The sequence below is a fragment of the Rhipicephalus sanguineus genome, chromosome 8, assembly GCF_013339695.2.
Source record: "Rhipicephalus sanguineus isolate Rsan-2018 chromosome 8, BIME_Rsan_1.4, whole genome shotgun sequence".
Taxonomy (NCBI): domain Eukaryota; kingdom Metazoa; phylum Arthropoda; class Arachnida; order Ixodida; family Ixodidae; genus Rhipicephalus; species Rhipicephalus sanguineus.
In genome coordinates, this window is record NC_051183.1 from 8,798,227 (window position 1) to 8,822,785 (window position 24,559).

General features: G+C 46.3%; 1 protein-coding gene across 2 annotated transcripts in view; it reads left to right on the top strand.

Annotated features, from left to right (window-relative positions):
* The first annotated feature begins 9,476 nt into the window (after positions 1-9,476).
* The window catches only part of LOC119401293 (ras guanyl-releasing protein 3), a 232,595-nt gene continuing 217,512 nt past the window's right edge, over positions 9,477-24,559 (top strand). Inside the window, exon 1 of one of the 2 annotated variants that reach the window (XM_037667987.2) lies at positions 9,477-9,633. The gene's annotated coding sequence lies outside the window, so the exon portion shown is untranslated. Of the gene's footprint in view, positions 9,634-11,703; positions 12,014-24,559 lie in introns of those variants that run through there. The other variant, XM_049418737.1, reaches the window with a different exon arrangement.

A 24,559-nucleotide genomic window follows, 5' to 3' on the forward strand; every position in this document is an offset into this window, starting at 1 on the left:
AATAATATCTGGGGTTTAACGTGCCAAAACCACAATATGATTATTATGAGAGACGCCGTAGTGGAGGGCTGCGGAAATTTCGACCACCCATGGTTCTTTAACGTGCACCTAAATCAGAGTACACGGGCCTCAAACATTTTCGCCTCCATCGAAAATGCAGCCGCCGCGGCCGGTGTTCGATCCCGCCACCTTCGGGTCAGCAGTCGAGCGCCATAACCACTAGACCACCGTGGCGGGGCAGTTGCACTCTTAAAGGCGAAGCTTAAGCGTCCTCCAAGCTTTTCAACACGTACCAGTTAGCTCAACCGCACACGCAACTAAATAACAGTGCCATAATTGAGCGCGTTTGTGAAGAACTGCACTTTCAATCTCGCTGACACATACTTGTGACGCGAACGAGCAGCCAGTGTGCTACAGTGCTAGCTGATTGTCTGGGCACGATGACTCGCTGCTTAGTCGCATTTTCGTGCAAATAATTATAGGTGTGGCAACAACGCCTGACAGCTTCCTCATTTCGAGCGCACTGCAGGTGATGCACCGGTGAGAGTTCATGAGTGCTATCTGCGGGAAGCGCATTGAGTTAGCGCAATGTTGTACAAGGGTAGAAGCTTGGTTCATGACGGCGTATATCACAGTGCGCGAGCACATATAGAAAAAAGGTGAAGAGTAGTCAAAGAGAGCTTCCAAATGATCTTTATTTTGCAGAAGAGCGAAATATATACATATACGCAGAAGACAATAAAAGCAAGACAAGTCAAATCAGTTTCTGCAAGTGTCCACGATTGCCCTACAACCCAGCCAGCAGACAATCACTGTCAAGCTGTGACAGTGCAACGGATGGGGTGCTTATGCAGCAGTCGCCTATAGCTTGTGTGTCTTTTCCGCTTTTGCAGGGTCACCCATGTAGAACTGACCTATTACATTGGGCTGTAGTTTTGTTACGAAGTGTACGACCTTAATGCGGTTTGCGGCAAAACATTCAGGAAGGATAAACAATTAACGATCAGTCCCGTTTTTTGATGTGCAACGCCGAAAAAAAAGAAGTGATAAGAAATAAGCAAAACCGTGAAATGCTATACAAGGAGGGATGGCTAGTCCGGCGCAGCGTTCGCGTCAGGCAAGGCGGCGGAAGTTGGCGACGCCAGGTTCATCACGTTACGTCCGCGCGAAAACCGGGCGCTACATAATCAATCGGTTTAGATTGCAGAATCTAAAATCGGTTTAGAATTGGTTTAGATTGCACTCTGAAAACTCTAATAACGTTAATTTCACCATCATAGATTTATTATTGGGGGGGGGGTGATGGTGGTCCAAATCTAATTTTTAAATTTTAATTTTGCGCCGAAATCCACACGCCACGTCACGGATTTCAAAGTATGGTTTTCGTATTTTCGCGACATTGGCTGAACGGAATTTTCTGAAACTTGGTATGTTAACCCCCGTATTCAGAATCGCTCCTTGGCTTGAACTTGACTTGCCACCGCTTCAAGGCAACGCGTTTGAAACGCGTTTGTGCTGCCTTGGCACCGCCTAAAGGCAGCGCGTTCGAACCGCGTTGAAGGTGGGGGTAAGTCAAGTTCAAGTCAAGGAGCGTTTCTGAATACGGGGGTAAGTCTCTAACTACCTCAGAGGACAGTATACTTCATTTTTTCCGATTAGGAACTACAGGCCCTTGTAGGCGCCGTCAAAATCTATGACGTCATGGTGATGCGGAAATTTCAAAGGTGGCGTTGCCACCCGGATTTTCTTTTTGCATGTTTTCTCGCTTACCAATCGTCCTCTCGCGGCAAGCGTGGTGATTTTGGTATTGCGAATAGAGTAATTTACCAATCCTAGAAAAATCGTTTTTCCCTTTAGTGTCCCTATAACAGCGAAAAACGAATACTGAGCCTCATTCGCTTTTCAGTACTATTGTGAGCGTATGGCTTATTTATTATCTACAGCAATGACATTCCATCCAAAGGAAACTGGGGAAGCCGTTTTTGCAATCACCTTGACGACATCAATGTTAGGGCTAGAGTTGGAGGTAAAGAAAGCAGTAGTCAAATAAAGTAGGACATAGAGACTGTCCCATGGAGCAAGACGAGATATAAGCAACATACAGAAACTCAGCTTTCGCCTGAGGCGAATGGAAGGAGAAATCCATCCGGTGTGGCTAATATGTAAGCATAATATTAATGAGAACTAACAGACAATAATGCCAAGGAAAGTATAGGAGATGTTATGTGTAATAGCTTGAATATAAATTGCGAAGAAAGTAAAGTGGACGAAAAGATAACTTGCCGCCGGCAGGGACCGAACCTGCGACCTTCGAATAACGCGTCCGATGCTCTACCACTGAGCTACGGCGGCGGTCATCCCCCGTCCACTTTATAGGGTATATATGTGCATTTAAACCTAGGAGTGTTAGTCAGCGCCGATCGCAGCCATGGCGGCGAGTGTGGAACACTCTTTTTTCTGCCTTTTTGGCGTCACGTAGCACGTGATCTTTTGACGAGCTGGCAGCTGACCAATAATCCCACGCATACTACCTGAAGGCATCAAGTCTGCCAGAACGAGACCCTTGCTATGAATGAAGGAAAGAAGATGGCTTTTAAGGGCTCGTTTTTCTTTGTTAGACACAATAATAATGAGAACTAACAGACAATAATGCCAAGGAAACTATGGGAGATGTTATGTGTAATAATTGGAATATAAATATTCCAATTATTACACATAACATCTCCTATACTTTCCTTGGCATTACTGTCTGTTAGTTCTCATTAATATTGTATCTAACAAAGAAAAACGAGCCCTTAAAAGCCATCTTATTTCCTACTATGTTACCATGCACTTTATATCACGTGAGCGCAGCTTTGTTATTCATTTTGAGTCACGCGAACGCCGCAAAGACGAAGTGAACGCGCAGACGAACGTGTGGTGGCCGCAACCCGTCCCGCGCAACGCCGGGTGTTCATCGCAAAAGATTCCTAAACGGAGGGTTTCCCAGGAAAAAAGAAAAGAATGTTTGATAGTAAGCAGTTAGGTTAGGCGGACTTTCTTAAATCATTCTAAGTAATTAAATCAACATTATTTTAAGGGCAAGATTTTTCAAAATGTGTAGAAATACGTGGTATGTCCAAAATTCTAAAAGCTCTGATTTATGTCACATAAACCCGCTTATTATATTTGAAGTTCCGTTATATTTAGACAGAAGTGTGGAAGCCCTTATTCACCGATTAAGTCTAGCACTGCCTACACCAAGCATTTTTTGCGCATAATTGGCCGCCCTGAAACTCCTGAATGTGACTGCGGATTCGTAGGTGAATACACCACCTCCTTCTAGAATGCCACGACACAGCAAGAGGCCGACTTAAATCAGTGTTAATGGCATTAGACCACGGGTCACTCAGTTTAAGGAAACTTTTGGGCCTGTGGCTAACGAGATGTTTGCAGAAGTGCGTTTTAAAAGAATTCAAATTTTTTCTTGATCGTGACATTCTCGGCCATTATTATTCATGAGAACTAACAGACAATAACGCCAAGGAAAGTATAGGGGGTGTTATCTGTAGTATTTAGAATATAAATGTGAAGAAAGTAAAGTGGACGAAAAGATAACTTGCCGCCGGCAGGGACCGAACCTGCGACCTTCGAATAACGCGTCCGATGCTCTACCACTGAGATACGGCGGCGGTCATCCTCCCGTCCACTTTATGGGATATATATGTGCATTTAAACCTTGGAGTGTTAGTCAGCGCCAACCGCAGTCATGGCGGCGAGTGTGGAACACTCTTTTTTTTCTGCCTTTCTGGCGTCACGTAGCACGTGATCTTTTTACGAGCTGGCAGCTGACCAATAATCCCTCGCATACTACCTGAAGGCATCAAGTCTGCCATCCTGCTACGTGACGCCAGAAAGGCAGAAAGAAAAGAGTGTTCCACACTCGCCGCCATGGCTGCGGTTGGCGCTGACTAACACTCCAAGGTTTAAATGCACATATATACCCCATAAAGTGGACGGGAGGATGACCGCCGCCGTAGCTCAGTGGTAGAGCATCGGACGCGTTATTCGAAGGTCGCCGGTTCGGTCCCTGCCGGCGGCAAGTTACCTTTTCATCCACTTTACTTTCTTCACATTTATATTCTAAATACTACAGATAACACCCCCTATACTTTCCTTGGCGTTATTGTCTGTTAGTTCTCATTAATATTGTGTCTAACAAAGAAAACGAACCCTTAAGAGCCATCTTCTTTCCTTGGCCATTATTAACGCATTTAAGCTTTGGTTTGCCTTTAAGTTCGCAGTGTATATTTATGTGACTGCTGGCTGTGTTTGTCTTGAAGGTTATGTTATGTATGTTTCGTTTTATTTTAACATGACCATCTATGTACATATATGTGTGATTATTGACTATGTTCTCTTGATTGTTATGTCATGCCTTTACGTGATAATTCATGTACGTGATGCATAAATTAAGAACTTCATAAGGGAACATTATTTTTTAAAATTTTCTGAGACGTTGTAGTGTCGCGGTGTTCTTCAAGTTGTATATGGTATGTTCTACGGATTTGTTATGTTCGGAAATTTTGCACCCTGTATGTTCTATGTTCGACACGTCCATGAGCTAAGGAGTAGCCGGTGTCTTATTTGATCTCCTTACATCGTGTCAATAAAAATTAAATAACTTCCTAATTAATTACTTCACGGTATTTATTGCATCGATGAATTGTAGCAGGCGAGCTTGCAGGGCACAGTCGCTTTGAGCGGGTTATGAGGGTGACGCCAGTTTTGAGATATTCGCAAAGCGATACGATACACATGGACAAAAAGGCAACATGCCGGCGGCAAGTTGTCTTCTCGTCCACTTTACTTTATTCGCATTTAAGCCATAATTATACTACAAAGAACGACCCTTGTACTTTCCTTGATTTGATTGTCTGTTGGTTCTCATTAATGTTGTGTCTAACAAAGAAAACGAGCCCTTAAATGCCCCTCCTTAAATTCATAGAGAGGGTCTCCTCCTGTCAGACATGATGCCTTCAGGTAGTATGCGAGGGATTATTGGTCAGCTGGCAGCGCGTAACAAAATCACGTGCTACCTGAGTTCAGCAGGCAGAAAATTAGTGTTCCACACTCGCCGGCATGGCTATAGCGGCGCTGGCTAACACTCCTAGGTTTAAATGCACATATATACATTATATATACCTCGGTCGCGATACTCGAAGGTTGCAGGGTCGGTCCCCGCCGGCGGCAAGTTCTCTTTTAGTCCACTTGGCTTTCTTCACATTTTTACATCATAATTAACCCAAAATAAAGTCCCCTGTACTTTCCTTGGTTTGATTGTCCGTTGGTTGTCATTAATCTGCGTTCTATTTAATTTTGGGCCTCTACGCACAAAACGGCGTTTTGGTAGAAAACTAACCGGGGGAACAGTGCGCGCTTACCGCTTGGCATATCTTGAATTCCAGACAGCCCTCGGACCTCGCGCAGTACGTTCGGTGAAACAACGACAGTAAGGAAACAGACAGACTCATAAGCATCCTGCACTTATTGAGAGACACAACTTAAAAAGCCCGGAGGGGCCCCGCCCAGACGACGCATTTTGGCGGAGCCAGTAGCTAGATTGCTCCAGTGATCACCGCATTAGCGTCGACAGTCATCCGTACGTGCTTTGTGCCGGATTTTTTGAGCGTACCTATTTAACTGGAAACATTATTTTTTATCCAATGTATTGTGATATCTGCCGGATGCGCTCCACCCCAGTCTTGCAATTGTTTCAGTGTTCAGATCACTAGCTGCACTAAGTAGGCGTATTCACTTACTAGTTCCAGTGCCTTTTGCAAACGGCTCTTCTATTGTGAGACTGTTCAACATTACCTCCGCATATTCATTTTCGCACCCACCACTCTGCTTTGTATGATAAAATCAGCATTCATGCTTTGCAGTTTGTCCGCTGAGTTACTCAACAAGGCAATTTTATCGTATTTTAACTTTTATCCCCCGCTGTTACGAAAGCGGGCATCTCATATTATGAATGACAGTCTACCACTACTCCTCAAGAGGGAAGCGTATAACAGCTGCATCTTACCGGTACTTGCCTACGGGGCAGAAACCTGAAGGCTTACGTTTACCTTAAATTGAGGAGGACTCAGCGATGCAGGGAAAGGGAAATTATAGGTATAACCTTAAATGCGAGAAAAACCAGCGAAAACTCAGCACAATGACATGAATCAAGAGGCCCGGCTTTTCACGCTTCTCAAGTATAACCCTAAAGGGGCCCTGCAACACTTTTCCAAGTAGCCATGGATTGAGTTTTTTAGAGGAGGCTATTTCCTCACGAATCGACCACCGCAAAATTTTTTTAATCTGTCCAGTACGAGCGGAGTTACAAAGATTTGTCGCACGTTGTAATTAGCGAGCGCGTGCAAGCGACGGCCTCCCGCGGCGGCCGCAGTAACTACCGGGCGCGCCATGTTCAAATCAGCCAATGGCGTGGAACTTGTGCCAGTGACGCAGTGATTTTGAGTCAATAGCGTCATTTGTCGAGAGAAGAGGAAGCGATTTTTAGCTGGCTTTGAGAATTTATTGCAAATTCCAGGCCGCGTGCTGCGCTACAATATTTGGCTCGCGTGTTCTCGGGAGTCTCGACTACCGATCGGCAGCATTTTCTGACCATGCTGAAGAAGTGTCGCAGGGCCCCTTTAAGGGACAAGAAGAGAGCAGGGTGGGTCAGGGAACAAGTGTGTGTTAAGGATATCTTAGTCGAAACTAAGAAGAAATGCGCTTGGATAAGGCGTTTATTGATGAACCAAAATAACCGCTGGTCATTAGGAGTAACAGACTTCGTTCCAGGACGTGCAAGAGGTGAAGGCAGGAAGTTAGGTGGGCAGATGAAGATTGCTGAGATAACGGGGCCGCGCTCGAGAAAGTTAATTGGAGAAACATGAAGAGGCCTTTGCCCTGCAGTGGGAGACTGATGGTGAGGGTTTTGTGATAGTCTATCAGACACAAGACATGGGAAAATACACACAACGAAACGATAGACTGAAGTAAAAAAAAAAAAAAGAGGGGGGGAGCGTAACGTTGGAACCTAGTGCTGGAAAATCTGCAGAATTAGTTTACACAGCAAACGCAGACGAAACGTTTTATCAGAAGAAGTAAAAGCAAATGTCTAGTTTAGTGAATTAAAGAATGAGTGTCAAAATAACATAAACGTAGTCGTGAGTAGCAAGAAATTTAACAGAGTGATGAGTAAGGAGAGAGAGAGAGAGAGAGAAGTGTTTTAATGAAATGCTGGAGATGTTAGCCCGGCTATTCGCCTGACATGCTACTCCAGGTGCTGGGCGATGATTACGATGCATACACTGATAAAGATGTTCAATCAGACGCGCACGCACGCACGCACGCACGCACCCCCCCCCACCCCTCCACCCCCCCACACACACACAAGCGCGCGCGCGTTACGCACAGGTGGTGCTTCGCCATGGGCCCAGAATATGTCGCAGATCTTTGCTCGGGTTTCGCTGAAGGGGTAATGACGCCTTCAGAGACTGTCTCTGATGCGTATCGCCTGCAGTCACACAGAACACGTTGCAGGTCTCCTGGGGAGTTACATCGAGCGCATATTGGCCAACCGCACAGTTCAAGAAGGAAAAGCAAGGAGGTCAGTCAGAGAGATTGGCTAAGCTGCTCGGAGGATAACATATTCAAAAGAAAAGGGCAAAGGCAAATAAAAAAGACCACCGAAAGGGACGGTACAGTGTTTCAGTCTCAATTTGTTTTGGCGTAAAGTTAAACGGAATACGCACTCGCCTGACGTCGGTGTAAATTTTTTTTTTCGTTAACATGAGAAGATTTCAAAGGCATCACTGGTGTCTCGACTAATCGCAACATAAATTTATGCGAAGACGGCGCGCTTTCTTTTACAATTATTTTTACTTGCCTCGAAAAACTTTTGAAAAGAGAACATCGCTACCAATGAAAGTGGACGCTGATAACATCAATAGATAGCGAACGCATAAAAATGACCTCTTAGAAGCAAATATTTTCGGAAATAAAGCATTCAGTTTTCTGCTATGAGCGAACTGTTTTGTTATCAGGATGTGGCATGATAGGTAACGATAGCTGCGGTTTACTATACTAATGATATCTGGGGTTTTACATCCCAGGACTGCCATATGATTATGAGCGATGCCGTATGGAGGGCTCCGAAAAATTCGATCAGCTGGGGTTCTTTAACGTACACCTAATGTACGTACACGGGCCTCTAGCATTTCGACTCCATCGAGATGCGGCCGCCGCGGCTGGGATTCGATCCCGCATCCTTCGGGTCAGCAGTCGAGCACCATGACCACTAGACCACCGCGGCGGGTACTTCAGTTTATTGCGAGCGCACTTTGGCGTTTTTAATTGTTAGCCATATTACCCGATAAACCAACTTCGGGGCACGCCTTGCATGTTATAAATTCAGCTCAGTGGTTATGAAAGCAAGTGCAACAGTCAAGGCCTGCCTGAGAACGTTGATCTTGCCCGTATTATCCCACGCAGGGTGAAATTTCATCTCTATAGAAACGACAATGACAGTGCCACTTATGGACAGTAAGCAGTGTAAATACAAAATAGTGGTTAACAAACAGACTTGCAACGGATCATTCGGAAGCCGTACGTCGGCAGACTACGAAGAACAGGGGGCTACAACGAAAGTGACAAGCGCGTTAGACGATCATCGATCAATTTGACATGCATGGATTCAAGAGCTGCCATTGTGGGCTTTGGCAGATGACGTTGATATAATAAAAAAATATTGTCATGTGTCGAATAGGTGCCGATTTTCTCCTTCATGAACGTTTATCCAACTTGCAGATTGCTGAAAAAAAAGTTCCCTATATTCAGCATGCGTGTAGCCAGAATAAGGGGGTGGCGGCGCCAGCTGCAGGCACGGGGGAGCAGCCTGCCCCCCCCAACTGGTAAAGAATATCCTGGCGCCGCCCCTGGGGTGGCGGTCATAGGGGAGGGGGGGGGGTGGAGGGTGGTACAGCAGGCACGTGACCTCCTGATGTGCCTCCCGAAATTTCAGACGTGCAAGCTCTGAACCTCTGGGCAGATTTGTCCTTGAGGTAACATGAGCGAGCTGACCCGAGTTTGCAAAATGCGCGCGTTTCGAGGCCGCTTTTGCAGCCTCGTCCACGGGCCATGCACAGGTAGGGTGGCTAGCACAGGTGCCGCGTGAAGTGACGTCACGCTTGCTGTCCACGCTTGCGTCCGTACACAGTGCAGACCGAGACGCGTTCTCATACGAACACGGTGTTCTACGTCAAATGCACCACGTCGTGCTTGCGCACTCACACGCACGACAGCAGCAAAGTAAAACGACGTGCAAACCGCCGGGGTCCTCTTCGAAGAGCGCGAACACTCGGAGAGCGAGAAGGCGAGAGCTCCGTTGCCATGGCGATAAAGCGCCCGCTTCCTTCGCCCTCCTCCTCGGCGGGCCCGAGCCGCGGTCCTCTCTTCGAACCCCCTCTCCTCCGTTCCCGGATTTCGCGACGTGCGACGGCGGCCGCCATCATCACCACCGAGCCAACTGCTCGCGGTCTGCACAAAAAAGAACGTCGCAGAGGGATTTCAATACTCGCACGACGACGACCATGCTTTCAGGTGAGCTGCCCCGTTCTTTGCCGTGCGTCGCGAACAGCGCGAGTGTGGTCCTCGACTCCGGTGCTGTGCGATCCGGCGTTTAGCGGAGAGCGCCGCCTCTGGCACAGGGTATCGACACAAGACGGCGTCTGGGAAGGCCCGGGCTCTGCTCCCCCGTCTCGACCGGTTGTCGTCAGCCGTGGGGTTCTCATCCCCGCGTGCGAGACGAATCTATGAAGACGAGACACACAGAGCTTCTACAACAGAGGACGTTTTCACCCGCGCGTGTCGCCTGATGGTGACAGCCATAATCACCAGTTCGCGCAGTGATTTCAGCATCGACTCAGCCGCTGATGGGTTATCTATCGCATACCGTGATAACTCGCCTAATAGCCTCGCTCTCAGGGAAACATACGCTGGAAAGAAGCGTGGAAGGAAGCATCGGTGCTGAGTTCAAGCGACATCGAGCACGGTATACATTGCAAGGCGAGCATCGCGCGCCAGATATCTCGTTGGAGGCGCGTTTTGAGTTTTATTTTATTCTGTCAACCACCTGGATAAAATATCCCCCGTGTAATATTTTTCGTGTATCTGCTTGCAACGGCAGCTGTGTCCCACTTATGCGCTGGGTGTCCGGTATTTCATTGCGGATTCAAAGCGTTTTCCCATCATTTTCGACGAAGCGCACAACTCTGAGATCCCCCACAATGAGGTGCTTTCTCGATGTCTTCTTGTGCTTCCATTTTTTTTCCACTGCACGCTTAGCGATGCCCAAGCCCCGCATCCTTTGTTTTGTGGCATACACTGTCCCAATTTGCACTCTAGTACTCTAACTGCTATCTCCCCGACACTCTGACGTTCGACGTATTGCGCCTTTTCCTGCTGCTTTCTATATTGACGCTCTGCGATTTCAGTTTCAGTGACGCTCTGCGATATTCGCTGGCTTCTATCCTGTCTGGCGCGCATGACAGCGATGCGGATGCAATAGGGAACGAACCGCGAAGACACGATGCTGTTCGTGCATAACCGATGCAACGCTCGCTGCGAGACCCATCGCCGATGTGTGGCCCGCTTACAGTGTCCCCATCAGCGAACAGGAGCGGCCGATTTCCCGTCGGTCATTATCGTATCGCCGTTTCTGCCCGACCTCGTTCGCGAGACACAAATCGGCTAGAGCCATTATACGGCGGCGATTGCCATAAAAAAAAAAAAAAGAAAAGAAAGCGCGACGTGCAATGGCCGATTTGCGACTGGCGCGCCATCTCTGTCGCGCCGTTTAAGGGGAGAAAGTCTCTCCTCCGTCGAGATTGCCGGTCGAAACGCTGGGCACAGATGATGCGCGAGCCCCTTCTTTCTCGGTTGAGGGTGAAGGGAGAAGAGAAGCAAAACAGTGGCTATGTGGCAGCGCTGTAAAACTGTCCAGCACCTGACAGCGGCTCGTCAAGGTGCGAACATTTAGAGTATCACTTGTAGACCCCGCAGCTGGCAAAAACTCCGCGTTATTAAAAAGGAAGAAAATCTGACGAAATAGGTTATTGGAAGCTCGGAGAAGCATGCGTGAACTAAAAAAAAAGAAAAGAATATTAGTGCTGCTTCTACCTTAATTCAGCTATGTGTGCCTGTTCGAAGGTTGGGGGTTCAGATCGACGGGAAGGGTGATTTTTCGTCCACTTCAATTCATTTCAATTTACGTCACAATTACTACACTACGGTTAAATACAACAATTAACATCGTACTCTATGCTTTCCCTGGCCTAATTATCTGTTCGATACATTTGGTTAATTCAGCGGTCATTTGTTGGTTGGACAATTTTAGGTAAAATGTTGTTACGGGGCTAGGTTGCCACGGAGTGTTATTAGAAGCGTATGCGATTTCTCAGCCATCGAAAGCGCGCCCAGCAAAAGCGGCGCGCGACCTGCCGAATGTTCCGGTGTATAGGCAACACCGAGGGTTTGACTTTTATTGAGAGCATGCAGCAGCGAGCCGCTGAGCTGTGATGCGTTGAATGGAACAGTGGTGGCGCCAACGACGCGATCCCTTTCGGCGTCGGCCAGGCGACGCTTTTGGACGCCCGCAAGAGGTGAGCGATCGGAACAAGCACGGCGTCGTCGCCTGCCGGAGACATTCTGCAAGAGCAGCTGCCGCTCCCGACGATATCGCCATATGTTTGAGTGCGCGGCGCCGACGGCTCGCAGCATCGTTTTCGCCATCGGCTGCTCTCTGCCGAGCGGCAAACCGCCTGGATAGGCCTCTGTGTGCACTGAGATCTTTATTTCATTTTTTTTTTCGTGCGTGTGTGCCCGGTCGTCCGCCTGTGCAGCGGTGGCGTGGGGTTCGGATAACACCGGCTGGATTGCGTAAACTTCATCTCGTGCTCAGGTGAACCTTCGTGACAGCGACGTAAGTATAGTGCGCAGCTGTGTTCTTGATAAGCTATACCATATTCATGACTGTTCGCGCTACCAGGAACTTGACGAAAAAAAAAAAACAATTGAAAAAAGACACACGCAGGATGATACAGGCTCAATGGTCCTTTCGTCAAGTTCCTGGCAACACGAACAGTCATGAAGTCGTACCGACTAATCCTCATAGCAGCCACCCGGCGTGGTATCTCAGCACGTATCCAGTATCGCGCTGCTATATGCTCGAGGGCGCGTGTTCGATTCCCGGCCGCGGCGGCCGCATTTCGATGAGGGTGGGGGGGGGGGGGGGCAATGGGGCAATACAAAGAAGACCCTTGTACTTGGATTTAGGTGCGCGTTAAAGAACACCAGGTGGTCAAAATCTGCGGAGCCCCCTCATTACGGCGTCCCTCATAATCGTATAGTGGTTTTGGGATGTTAAATCCCAACAATTATTATCACTATTAGTCCGTAAGGTGAAGGAACTTCTGTAAAATGTGAAGAGACATCGCGATATTTACTTGACGGGAGCCACTGGCAGCCGCGCTGTGTGCATCGTCATGACGTCATGCTGTCTACCCTCCACGTGATTGTGCTCCCGCTGCGACGCACGATGCCGAATCTGTCACATTGTTGTGGTCTGTACATAAGCGAGGTGATACGATCTGACTGACGCATCGGTTGTTCGTTATCAGCCGCCTATCAATTATAGTGAACTACCGGAAAAGGCCTGAAGAGAGAGAGACAGTGAATTTGTATCTTTAATAAGTGATCGTGGTAGCTCTTCTAATGAAGGAGAACAAATGCCAGACTTCGTTTTGCTGAATTCGCGCCGAAACTGTACAGCCGGTATGTCAATGTGACGTCACAGGTTTCATCTTTCTATAGTCGGTTACAACCTAAGAACAACAACCAGCTCTGCCCCCAGAACTGCGGTGCGCCTGCCATTCATCTCTGCGATAGAGCCGTGCAAGGTGGTTTCCGTTCTAATCATAAGTACTTTTTCGCAGCTAATGTAAATACTGTGCCTATTAATAATTAAAAGTTCGTCGTCCACATTTAAAATATTACGTTTTCGAATCTTTGCTCAAATTTGCCAGGAAGTTCAAGATTTTCGACCGAAAACCAGCAAAGTGAACGTGTGTCTGTATGGGAATATCACCTTCCTGAAGTACGCGTAAGGTGCATAAGGTCACGGAAACGAGCAAATGCATCTATGCAAATTCTGTCTACCTCGGTCAGTGACGACTGTGGGCGGAGCTTACATTTATTATTAGCTTGCAACCGACTCGGGCCGTTGTGTTGCAAAGTTATCAACATTTGATAAGTTGGATACTTGTCGCTTTCGGAATACAATGTAGAAAGGAACTTTACTGTCCCCGGGTAGTTGTATGGAGTCATGGCCGTCTGATTTGAGATATTGAACTTGCCATCGGGACTCAAGTTTTTCGATCACCCAGCTCTTTTTGGCAAAACGAGTTTAAAGACAGGTTCAAGGTTGTCCAACTAAATGCTCAGGCTGGTTTCGACAGGACTTGGTACCGTCAGGGCAGCGACTGGGACGTAACTCTCTGATGCTGGAGAACATCCAAGTCGTGTATGGCTTTTTTAAAACTTTAATATCATGCACACTCTTGGCGCATTTCTGCCGTCGGCGTCGCAGTGAGAATCCGTACTTGTATTATAACTGCGTCGTCACTTCCTTGCCCGAAATTGTTTGCATATTGGCTAACTGCGTTGAATGGAAGCGGGAGAGAGAGGAGACGTAGCGAGATTTATCCATCCTACAGTATTTATTTTTATTTATTTCAAAGTACCTTACAGGCCCCATGGGGGGCATTGAGTAAGGGGGGCAATACATATATACACTTCAAACTGAAAAAAAAAAATACAAAAGAAACAGTTGGCTCAGGGGGGCAATAGTTAGAGTAAGGGGTGCTGAAGGTACTTGAGAGATAAGGGAGAGAGATAAATAGAAACAGAGCATATGCACGCGATCACTGTTCGTGCAGGCTTTCACAGGCGACAGCCTCTCATCAGACGCTCGCCTTGAAAACGCGGCGTGCGTGTACAAAATCTCACGTGACCTCTTAAGCCCCGCTTTGATGATAACAGAAGCGAGTGAGTTAATTATGACAGTTATTTAGCTAAAGCGACACTAGTAACAGTTAATTAGATAATCTTGGGCGTCGATATAAAGTGCGCGGTAAAATAACCACACCGGATGGCTTTCGCCTTCAAGCTGTCTTGTGCTCAGTTTCATACATCAGCTGCAGCGCTGTGGAAGCTATGCAAGTAGTTCGGTCAGTAAAATGTGTACACGCGCGCGTCTCGCGTTTGGATTTCGTCGTCGTCAACGTGGCCTCCGCGATAGGCTCCGGCTACGCGCTACCGGAACTAATCGCGGAGGCGATGATAACAAAACAAAGCCAAGCGATTCAGAACAACCTACTGGCAACTGCATAAATGATGGGGTTTGTTTATTTCTAAGGCACAAAGAATAATTTATTACTCAATCTAAAAAGGAAAAAAAAATAGGAAATCGCATTACGGGTCGTAAAATAATTGAACTGTTTCTTGGTGCGAAGGTATCTACTGCAAGAAGTCTCGCTAGCTTCCAATGCATAAGCGCTGCAAGAACGCAGTGGTAACCTCGGCTGAGATGGCTTGTAAATCCGGCATGTCGTAAAAAGTCATTTTAAACTGAAGCGATACACATTGAAAGGACACCGGGTATGAACTATGCTGAAAGGTTTTCACTATTTAGCCAAAGAACGAAGGCCTACTTCTTTTTAAAGTAAACGTGCAGCGTCTTAGTAAAGGGCAAAACTGTAGGTTATTTTGGCCTAGTAGGAGTTTTTCTTCAACATTCGATTTGCACTTATTAGGCTGGAAAGGTTCGTGCTCAGCGGAAAAAAAATGAAGGGCAATGTCCTTCCTTTTTAGAATTCCGCGCTGTAACCCCAGCGCCTGTGGGTGACTGTATCGGATTTCAATCCGTTCTCGACCCGCCGTGGTATCTCAACACGCAGGGTGTCGCGCTGCTAAGCTCGAGGGCGCGGGTTCGATTCCTGGCCACGGCGGTCGCATTTCGATGGGGGCGAAATGCAAAGTGGACACGTGTGCTTAGATTTAGGCGCGCGTTAAATATCTCCAGGTAGTCGACATTTCCGGAGCCCCGCATCTCTCGCGATCACATCGTGGTTTTGGGATGTAAAACGCCAACAATTATTATATTATTATCGATACGTTCTCCTACGATCATGTGGTAATGTTATCAGAAGTGCACTAGGTTGAATGTTTACTTCTTTCGGAACGAATGTATTCGATGTGTGCAGCTTAATAATAACATTTAATAATACTTTTCCCTCGCCTACGACACTTCCTGTTCGACTACTTCTTTTCACGTCGCGAAGCAACTTTGCTGTTTCGCATGTGGTTGGGTGTGGCATTTACGAACGCATACTCTCATCTCATTGGAATGGCCAACAGGGCGGCGTGCAGCTTATGCGGCTGTGAGGAGACGACTGAACACATTCTGTGTCAATGCCCATCTTACCAGACTCAACGACGTGTTCTAGGAGCCAAACTCCATCGTCTCGATGCAAGACCGCTATCAGGAAAGAAGATTCTGCGACCTTGGCCCACGGTTTCAATGCACGCACAAGGCCACGAAAGCCCTGTTGTGCCACTTGAAGGCGACCGGGCTTCACGAGCGTCTGTGAACTACCAGCGCGAGTTCGTGTTGTGTGTGTTCGCACTATAACTGTTCATTTCTTCTTTTTCTTACTCTTGTTCTATCTTATGTATCACTCCCCCATTCCACGTGTAGGGTAGCAAACCAATCCAAAGCTTGATTATCCTCCTTGCCTTTCCCCTTCGTTTATCTCTCTCTCTCTCTCTCATGCCTTCTGTCAAATAGTACGGCGCGAACACAGACAAGTACGCACACGTTTAAATATTGTAATGATCTCAGTCACAGTCGGCAACAACTTGTCTTTTGGGTGTTTGGGTCCAAGGCATTTTTTAGCTTGACACAAAATTTTTCGATCGGCTCGCCAGTGATGATTCGCACTAAAACGTCGGAACTCACTATATTGCCGAAAACACACAAGTAACAATGCTGCGTACTTTATTTGACGTGATCAAGTATGCCGGTTTTACATCCTCACAGGTGACAACACATATTCGCACGTTCCCTTATGCATTCGCCTGAGACGACTCGAAGGCGGAAGCCATCGTCTTTTCCTTCTCGGTCGATTGCATTGATAACACCCCCCTTTGGCTGCGCCAATGGCTTCCGTGGAATGGTGGCTCCGACGAAGCGATCCTTTGTGCAGACACCTGTGGTCGGCCTAGATCAAGTGTAACCAAACACAGTTCACTTCTTGATGGTATTCCTCCTCGATGTTCTGCAGTGTCATCCCCGCACAGTGGCAGCCACGCCAACACGTTCCTACACCCGCTCTTTCTGTTTAGTTTCCGTTTAATGCTGTAAACGCATCACTGTTCAACATAGCCATAAGTTAAGCCGCAATTGTAAACTTTAGCGATTATATCGCCACCTTCTGCGCAACTGACACGGCAGTGATAGCTAAAAGGCTGTGTCATGCAGTTTTTGTGTCGCCTATTACCTGTTAGTGCAGTTTTCGGGTGGTTATGTTTACTTGCCTCAAACAAGAAAAAAAGAAACGAAAACCACCTGTAATTCGATGTTTGCCTCTAAGGACGATAGCAAACGAGCTCCCTTAAAGGTGCAAACAGTTTTATTGCGCTAAGAGCTGTTGTGGTCATCTTCTCATAATCCTTTTCTTTCTATAACCTTCAAGCGGGCGTGTCTCCGCTAAGATACATTATAGCTTTTGGTGAATAACGACACTGTTTGCGAGACCATCCCGATTCAAACAATCCCAAGGTTTCCTAGGTGCTAGATGCGCCTTAAAGCCTTGTTTGCTAGCACCTCGACTGCCTGAACTGAGTCAAAGTCTACTTATACTCATTCTGCGCACATGGGCTTGCGTGTTTTTCTCTGTGTGTGGGTGTGCCTGCTTTCCAGCATCTCTACTTCGGCGCGAAAACAGCTTATGTTTCTTTACTGCGCCTCAACTCGTGCCATTGTCTAGCGACGCCCGCTGATCGCAGTGTGTTATTACACGCTGGCTGCTCTCTGAGTCGTGACACCTTATTAGCCCTCGACACCTGACTAGACGATGAGAACTGATTAACAACTCTATAGCTTGCAGCACAGCTGCTGACAGCCCCTGCTTACAGCTAGGCCTGCACACAACTGAGTCGGTCAGAGAAGGGTGGACGCTTGGGCGTGTTGGTAGGAGTTCGGGGACCCGCCACAGTGGTCTAATGGTTACGGCGCTCGACTGCTGACCCGAAGGTCGCGGGATGGAATCCCGGCCGTTGCGGCCGCATTTTCGATGGAGGCCAAAATACTTGAGGCCCGTGCACTTAGATTTAGGTGCACGTTAAAGAACCCCAGACGATCGAAATTTCCAGAGCCCTCCACTACGGCGCTCCTTATAATCATATCGTGGATTTGAGGCGTTAGATCCCAACAATTATTATAGATGCGGTGCGGTGCGGTTCGGTGCGGTGTTTTGCATAGCGCATGAATGATTGTTCGAAAAACAACAACAACAACAACAACAACAACAACAACAACAACAACAACAACAACAACAACAACAACAACAACAACAACAACAACAACAACAACAACAACAACAACAACAACAACAACAACAACAACAATAACAACAACAACAATATTGGGCACGGTAGAAGAAACAGCTCGCACTTCCAACTGTCTTTTTAATTATTCTTATTATTTTTTGACGGGGAATCACAATGCACGGGAAATGAGATAACCCGAGTTAGTGAAATGGGAGAAAAATGCACGTGACCACGATTGCCTTAGAACTCGGCCAGGTAATCACGATCGAAGTGCTAGATAGAAGGGGTGCTTACACAGCATTCGTGCACTCTGCAAAACACCTGTGAGCGGTGTGCATACATACTTGGAGATAATTTCTAGAATTTTACGTGCCAAAACCACAATATGATTGAGACATGCCACAATGACGGGGGCTCCGGGTCGATTTTGACCACCTAGGGCTCTTTAACGTGCGCCTAAATCCAAGTAAACGGATGTTTTTGCATTTCATCGCCATCGAAATGCGGTCGCCGCGGCCGGGAATCGAACCCGCGCCCTCGAGCTTAGCAATCTAACACCATGTCCGCCACAGCTGCCACAGCGAGTTATTAATGCTTAGTGAGGCACCCAATTCAAATGGTTCGTTAGGTTGCCGTACTGACAAACATCACAAAATGCGCGTATGGAAGCAACAACTTGTACACATGCATAGATGAATAGTAAACTTGGCGCCAAAAGCACGCTCAAGCAGGAACGCAAGGAACACACAGAAAAGACGGACACTCACTCAGAGATGTTTATTTCTTGAAGAATACACGCATGTAAATCCACTTTTCGTAAACGCATGTGCAACGTGCGGGCGCCTTCATCTACCTAACCACGTTAACAAGTACATACCAGATGACGCACTCCCGATTATACGGGCTTACTGATGCATCACGTACACAATCTTTACCCCTGTATCTTATAAATACCGCCTCCATAATTTCACGAGCTACTTTGTTTTTGCATCGTCATAAGAGGCACATCTCCGTGAAGCATCTCCTTGTGTTCCTGCGTGGCGCCAAGTTTACTATTCGTACTGAACGCAGCGACTAGCCCAACAGCAAGCACTACTAGACGAGTGATGAAGGCACAAACACCATCTAGTTTACGTGCTGTTGTTGGCGCTACGAAATGATGCAGTTGTATATACCACCGCATCGTTGACTTCTGCTACCCAGCGCGACGGAGGCCGAGTGTGCAGCGCGCACAATCTGCGCTTCGGGGTCAGCAGGCGGTGACAGCTGCGGCTGCTTGCGGCTGGCGACGACGCTGACAGTCCTCCCTCCGTGTTTGTCATTGCTTTTCGCTTCCCTCCTCCTCCGCGTATCGCTGGCGTCTCCAGCCTTCGACGACTCTGACAACGAGCTGTTGCCTGTATCGCCCCTCTTTCTTGAAGAACGTCCTGTCTCGCAGTACGACCCCAGAGGAAAGCACTGCACGTGTGCGAGGTGTGATGATTTTTGAGGCCGAATTAGTAAAAATCTTCCAGCGGTAATTATTAACTCTACGGACTTACCTAGCGCCCTTAAACAATGTTTTAGGCGAAAGTCTTAAAAGCCTCATCAAATGCGAAAATTGACCTCGGCGTCGGCGGCGTCAACACGAACGATGCAAAAAAATCATCACCTGATGACGTCCCCATATGACGTCGTAATGACGTCACAGATCATCAGAATTTGTGACATCATGATGCCGTCACTATGATGTCACACGATGGCGTCATCACATGGCGTCCAAAGGTGGGCCGATCACGGAAGCAGAGCAAAACCAACTGAGGGGCAGAAGTAATGCCTCCGATCACGGAGACAGTGCAAAACCACGTTAGGTGCAGAAAGCTTTTGCAAGGGGGCGGGGGAAGAATAATGCATCGACAGAGAAGAAGAAGAACAAGAAGAAGAAGATGACTTTCGCCTTCGAGTCGTCTTAGGCGAATTGCATAAGGGACCCTGTGAGTTATTTCTTTCTTTGTTAAAGACGTTAAAATATTAAATTCTTTGATAATTCTTAGGGGTGTGCGAATATTCGAAAGTTTCGAATATTCGTCGAATATTACATTCGAAATATTCGTATTCGATTCGAAAATCGTGTATTCGAAAAGTTTCGAATATTTTATAACTTCGAATATTCGAAAAATTCAAATATGCGATTCGATTATCATGCATAAAGTAACTCGTCTTCCACATTTCTGCTGCGTTCGTATAGCTAAAAACGTTGCCGAGAGGAGTGATAAACATCGTAAGTACACGGAGGCACAATATCTGCCTGCGACGAGCGCCCTAATACGTATGATTTATTGCTGGTGCATCTCCGACGTGCAGCGCTGTTGGCGATCATGTAACCACACATTTTCAATATTATGCGGCCGTAACGTGCCGGACTACCAGTCGTTCACTATGCGGGACCACTTCTGAACAAAGACAGTGACCCGCGAGACTGGTGGCGGACTGTAGGCACCCTCAGATACCCCAGTCTGGCATAGCTTTGCCCCATGTACCTCCCTATACCAGCCACTTCTGTTCCAAGCGAGCGTGCCTTTTCAGTGGCGGTGCGGGGGGGGGGGGGGGGGGGGGGGGTTGTCTCTGTTAGAAGGGAGCGCCTGCTGCCTGATCATGTGGAGCAACTCATATTTCTTCATGCTAACATCTAGTCATTACTTTCATTGTGCCGTGATATTTGCTTCTGTTGTGATGTGCATTGTGCTAGCCTGGACATTGTGTTCTGGAGATAGCAGCGTATGTTATGTTGCCAGTCAGGCTGTTAATGTTTTTTTTTTTTCAAATCGCTACATGTTAAATAAAATATTCTTACTGTGGAGGCATTTTTCTTTGATATTCGTTATTCGAATCGATATTCGAAGGTGGATATTCGTATTCGATTCGTATTCGAAAAACTTGATATTCGCACACCCCTAATAATTCTGTGCAAAGTAATGAATTATATTTTTTACTGCTTATTCTGTGTAATTGCTGTAAAGCGATAGCGTTTTATTATTATGCGTATTTCTGTAGTTTTGCTGATTATGTACGTATTGTAGTTAAAAAATGTGGCTTATCTACTAATTAAGGTTTAATTGATAATTGTACTGCATCTCTTATGAATATGTGTAAGGTATTCACAATAGCGCAGATCCTAAAATTGAGATCGCTATTTACCTGTATCTGTGTGTAGCCTTTACGATGTTGTTCGCTACGCTGACGTATATCAGTCCTTGGTTCATTGACTTACTTTGTTATGATTTGAGAATTCAACATTGACATTTCTGTTTATGCAATTAGTACTACTGCTGTTTTTTTTATTCCTTGCATTGCTATTGCTAGGGCTTCCCAGGTATTTTTTTTTATCGGACATTCAACTACCATTTGGCTGCAGGTCCGACGAGTGTTTGTTATCTGTGTATATAATATAAAGTAAACATATGATTTGATTTGAAACCGAACGCGAATTGAATAGTGCCATAAACGAATTGAACACTTTTCGTATAGTTCTCGAAAGAACGAACAGCCGTTTTTTACGATTATTACGAAATGATGTTCACATTCCAACAGGCAACCTTTACCACAAAAAAATGGAGATGCTGCTGATGACGACAGTGCTGATGATGACAGAATGACCTTTTAAAAGCGTTGGTAACTTGATCTCACCACACGCTCAGACGATATATTTCGCTTCCAAGTTTGTGGTAATTGCTTTCATTTCCACTCTTTGCAGTTTATAACATTCTATAAAAACGTGTATATCATCAATACTACTTCGGAAATGCATAGTAAGCCATTATTTTTTATTTCTGGTCATTGCACAGACCTTCTATATCTTTCATATTGTAAAGATATTTCATATTTCATTTCATGTTGTCATACTCACAGGGCCCCTTATGCCCTCACCTGAGACGACTCGAAGGCAAAAGCACTCTTTTTTTTTTTTATCATCAGTCGATGTGTTGATCCTTTCCCGCCACTCTCTCAACGTTTTCTGATCCTAACGTGGTTTTGCACTGCCTTCGTGATCGGCCCACCTTCGACCAAGCAAGGATGTCACGTGATGGCGTCACCGCGGGAAGTCACGTTACGTGTCGTCACGGTGACGTCATAGTGACGTCGCATATTTTGGCTATATGTGACGTCATTATGACGTCATCACGTGATGATGATTTTTTGCATCACTCGTGTTGACGCCGTCGACAGGGGACGCCGACGCGAGACGCCGGTCAGTTCTCGCGTTTGATGACGCATCCAAGGCTGTCGCCTTAAAAACTGGCTTTATTACATCTTGATTACAGAGATGCGAGTTGAGGTATAGCGCGTGAATGTGCTTCTGTATAGTTAACGAATCGACAAAAGTGGCGCTTGAACAGAAAAAATAAAAGAAATATGCGTTATTGTGGATTGCCTCATGTAATCAATTCATCAATCAATCAATCAATCAATCAATCAATCAATCAATCAATCAATCAATCAATCAATCAATCAATCAATCAATCAATTGCTCCATCATTATATCTATAAGTCTATAGATCGATGTATAAATAAATAAATAAATAAATAAATTGACACGGCCAGGAATAACCTTAAGTCTTAGTGCCTGCGCACGCGGCAAGTAAAGAAATAATAATGAACAATAAAATGCACACGGTCTTAAGGAGAAAATACGAACAAAAGAGGGGAAATGTAAAAACGAAAAAGCCAGAATGACAGGACATGATACATGAACAAGAAATATAGAACAGTGATTATAAAGACAGTTCACACAAAACAAAGCACAGGATAAGCTGAAAGACAAAGAATGGGAAAAGGATTCGTACAATGTGTGAAACTGCGTTGAAACAGCAAACAGGTGGGAAAACAATTAGTATAACTGCCACCTATGAGATCAGCGAGACCAAGAAAGCAAACAGTATGAATACTGTATTCTGTGGCCGGTTCAGTGCTGGCACAGAGGCAGGTACACGAAAGACTTCAAGAGTCGAAAGCGATCGCGTAATCGGGCCCCGCGCGCATCGCCTTTTCAAACGCTGCTTCGGGTCTCTGTGCATGCCTCAACCGTGCCGTAAGAAAACGAACGACTGTGTGCGTAAGATCGGCCGTTTCGAACTATCCTAGCATGCTTATTGCAAGTGCAATTGTTAAGCGCCCACTACGTCATAATTATGTCTTTTGCAAATCAGACCCATTACAGGTCTGTAAGGCAACACGCGAACCTACGCAGCTGTTCCCTTTGTTGATGCTTTTGCTGCTGACGACGATTAAATATATCTGAGCGCTTTGTAATGGGTGGGCCTTTAGAACACCCACTCGTTGCGCAATTCACATGTTTCAAGTCTGGCGCTACTCTACGCTTCTGCCACGCAATATTACATGCCTTAACGGGACTCCTTCCACTACAAGACATTCATATAGTGTTTTTTTTTCCCGAAACAGCTTGAATAAATAGTGTAGCTATTGATAAAGAAAAAAGAATAGCGTAGCTATGTGGTAGAACACCTGCTTGCCACGCAGACTTGCTGGGTTCGATTCTCACTCGAACCCGAAGGTTTTTATTATTTATTTTATTTGCATCTTTCTCGATTTTTTGGTCACGGACAAGATGATGATTTTTCTCTCACAACCAACGAGGCCGTCACCGACTCCGACACCGACACCGACACCGGAATTTCTGCGAAACCAGCTCTTTAAAGCTATCGCGTTAAAATTGCAGAACATTCAAGGAATATCACGGTAATAATAATAATAATAATAATAATAATAATAATAATAATAATAATAATAATAATAATAATAATAATAATAATAATAATAATAATAATAATAATAATAATAATCCTGCGCTATTCATTAGTGGGTACTAAGCTCCGGAGTTAGTAGATCGACTTATGAGACTTGTCAGTGTGTTTCTTAATAATCACGGGTGAACCTTGAAGTGCGAGAAGGCGAAAGATGAGATGGGGAAGTCATCGTGACGCACTGTACGCGTGATACCGAACCAACTAGTCGGACAGCTGGCCTTGGTTGCTCGGCTGCCCGGGTAGAGAAGCCAGGGCTGGCCTCCGATTGGCTCTGACAACATCGCGTTCAAGAACGGCAACTATCTGGCCATTCATTACGCCAAGTGTTGGCGAACGGCATTAATTCCAAGAGACGCGTGTTTCGCGCATGCACTGAGACTCGAGCGCACGGGAAATGTGTGAAGCGTTGTCCCTGCTTCGCAAAGGAGATCTGCAGCTCAACAGCTCTGGTTCACGTCACCCGAGAGGAAACTCCACTCATGACGTCATTAGTAGAGCGTGACATTGCTGTCGACCCTGGCTCTGGCAGTGTAGTGATGCCGGCAAAATAGTGATAACCGTGAAGCGACACGGCGTAGGTCACACTCGACGAAAGCCCCCGAAACGTGGAACGAGGGGAACAACATCTGAGAGGCAGAAAACAGAGACAGTGCAGGTGGCTTACTAACAACTGACGTTTAATATGGACACAACGCCTCCTCCAAAGTCCGTACAGAACATGCACAAAAGTACCCTAATAAACTGCTGCGCTAATCTTATCGATGCGAATCACCACTGTTTAAGAAATTCAGTATTTTTTGGTCAAACACACAGAAGGAGCCCATTTTTCAGGGCCAAGTTTCCAAATGTGGTGCGCCTCCTTCACGCTGCGCTTTAGCCTTACCTACAATTCATACGTTACGGAACAAGGGTGTGCAACCGCACTGCTTTCAATGCAGCGGAAGTTGACCACCAGTACCAGAGGCTTTTGCCCGTTCCCGCAACCGTACACTAATACATCGGCCAGATGGTTCAATGTATTGCTTATCACAACTGAGAGCAATTAATGCTATATA